General features: G+C 35.9%; 1 pseudogene; it reads right to left on the reverse strand.

Moving 5' to 3' along the window:
* LOC107465033 (phosphomevalonate kinase, peroxisomal-like) overlaps nt 1-752 on the reverse strand; it is a 10,513-nt pseudogene extending 9,761 nt beyond the window's left edge.
* Nucleotides 753-2,353: the final 1,601 nt, after the last annotated feature.

Raw genomic sequence — 2,353 nt, forward strand, 5'->3', positions numbered from 1 at the left:
AGGTGATGGATTCATAGGACATTCATAACTTTAAGGCATAGACACTAAGATACTAATGATCACAAGACACAAACATAGATAAACATAAGCAAAAAATTCGAAAAACAGAAGAATAAAGAACAAGGAAATCAAGGAACGGGTCCACCTTAGTGATGGCGGCTTTTTCTTCCTCTTGAAGATCCTATGGAGTGCTTGAGCTCCTCAATGTCTTTTCCTTGTCTTTGTTGCTCCTCTCTCATGATTCTTTGATCTTCTCTAATTTCATGGAGGATGATGGAGTGTTCTTGATGCTCCACCCTTAGTTGTCCCATGTTGGAACTCAATTCTCCTAGGGAGGTGTTTAGTTGCTCCCAATAGTTTTGTGGAGGAAAGTGCATCCCTTGAGGTATCTCAGGGATCTCATGATGAGTGGGGTCTCTTGTGTGCTCCATCCTCTTCTTAGTGATGGGCTTGTCCTCATCAATAGGGATGTCTCCCTCTATGTCAACTCCAACTAAATAACAGAGGTGACAAATGAGGTGAGGAAAGGCTAACCTTGCCAAGGTAGAGGACTTGTCCGCCACCTTATAGAGTTCTTGGGCTATAACCTCATGAACCTCTATTTCTTCTCCAATCATGATGCTATGGATCATGATAGCCTGGTCTATTCACCAAACAACAATATTACGAAGTATATAAGTAACTAATACCCTACACTCCATCTTTTTTCCCCTTCTCCAGTGGTTAATCCACCAACCTACCATCAAATACATTAACCTTGTTTTCTTAGTTATTCCACGACTTCAGCTAATTTCTAAAAAGGCTTCAGCTAATTTCTCTTTCGTGGTAGAAAATGCTAAACCTGCACCAAGATTTTCATTCAGTTCATCTCACGGGCAACAGCAAAACAAGAGAATTTAAATTTCAGGACAAAGGCAAATCAAACACTTCTACAACAGTAATAAATAAATAAATCATATACGCTAATCGGGATTGGCATTAATATGGCTCAATTTAAAAACCACCACCATACCCGAACGGCAATCATATGACTTAGAACAATTTGCAATAGAGTAGCTCTGGTTCCCTTGGAAAGCACATGTACATTTCCACTTGTTTAGGCCATAGGTGTCAGAAGGCTCATCTGCCAAAATTAAAAAAAAAAAGGCAAGCAATAAGATAGTAAGAAGGAGAATTATTTTGGATTTACGAATAATAGATGTTAAACATGTAAAAGATGGAAGAGACAATTATTTTAGTTAAATTGTGAAGCCAACTAGAAAATGAGTGCTGAATCGAGAGCAAGACGAAGACGATAGCAAGAGCAACTCTGAGCTTGAGCTTCATTTATTACAACCCATACACTACAAGAAAAGAAAAAACCATTTAGTGCTATATAAATCATTGGGCAAGAATATTCGTCATGGTTATGAAACAAGCCACATATCTTACAAGATTTTCCAACACCAAAAAATAAAATAAAAAACAGCAAATGACAAGCAGAAATATGCTGCTACACTTTTCCCCATAAAGGGCTAAAGTGAACTTAAAGCATGTATATACAGTTGATACATCGAAGTGAATCTAAAGATTGTACCAATCCATAAAATTTTAATTGCAAAACCATCATCAAAAGCATATATATAAGAGGCCTAAAACATGAAACTTAAAGCAACTAATAAAACTTAATCATGAGTTGCATTTCTAAACTAAATGAAAAAGAATGAAAATATTCTTCACACAGTTCACGAGCTCTATGTAACAGGTAGATTGAGTACAATTATACCCCTGATCTTCTAAACTTCCAAACTTCACTTGAGTTCCTCCAATAACAAAACCTTTCTGAATATGCTGAAAACTGATACTTTCTGCTCACCTCAGGACAACTGCAATTGTAGATCTAAATTAAAAAGAGAGGTTAGTGGCAGACATATATATTAGCAAAAGGAAAACTAATCTGAAACTAATACAAGTCAAACAACCAAATAAACAGAAATACCGTCATTAAGAAGTAACCATAAGCTTTCAAGTTATAGAACAAACAGACAAATTGAACAGTACAAAGTACCCTTTCCATCTAAGGAGAATATGCACATCACTGAATATGAAGATAAGTAATTTATAGAAAAACTAAAGGGATAAAACAAAGCACATTCTTGTAATGTAATGTATCGTAGAACAAAGGGATAAAAATGAAGGTAAATATCAAACATGTGGTGATCATTACCCCAAGTGGTGCCAATACAGAAGGCCTTCTCCTTCTGCACTTCCAAACACTCCTGCCAAATAAATAAATAAACATGGAGTTTAAAAACGAATTAGAATTAGTATTCATAATTTCATCTAAATCAGAAGTGAAAGCATGAAGCAGCTG

The sequence above is a fragment of the Arachis duranensis genome, chromosome 9 (genome assembly GCF_000817695.3).
Source record: "Arachis duranensis cultivar V14167 chromosome 9, aradu.V14167.gnm2.J7QH, whole genome shotgun sequence".
Taxonomy (NCBI): domain Eukaryota; kingdom Viridiplantae; phylum Streptophyta; class Magnoliopsida; order Fabales; family Fabaceae; genus Arachis; species Arachis duranensis.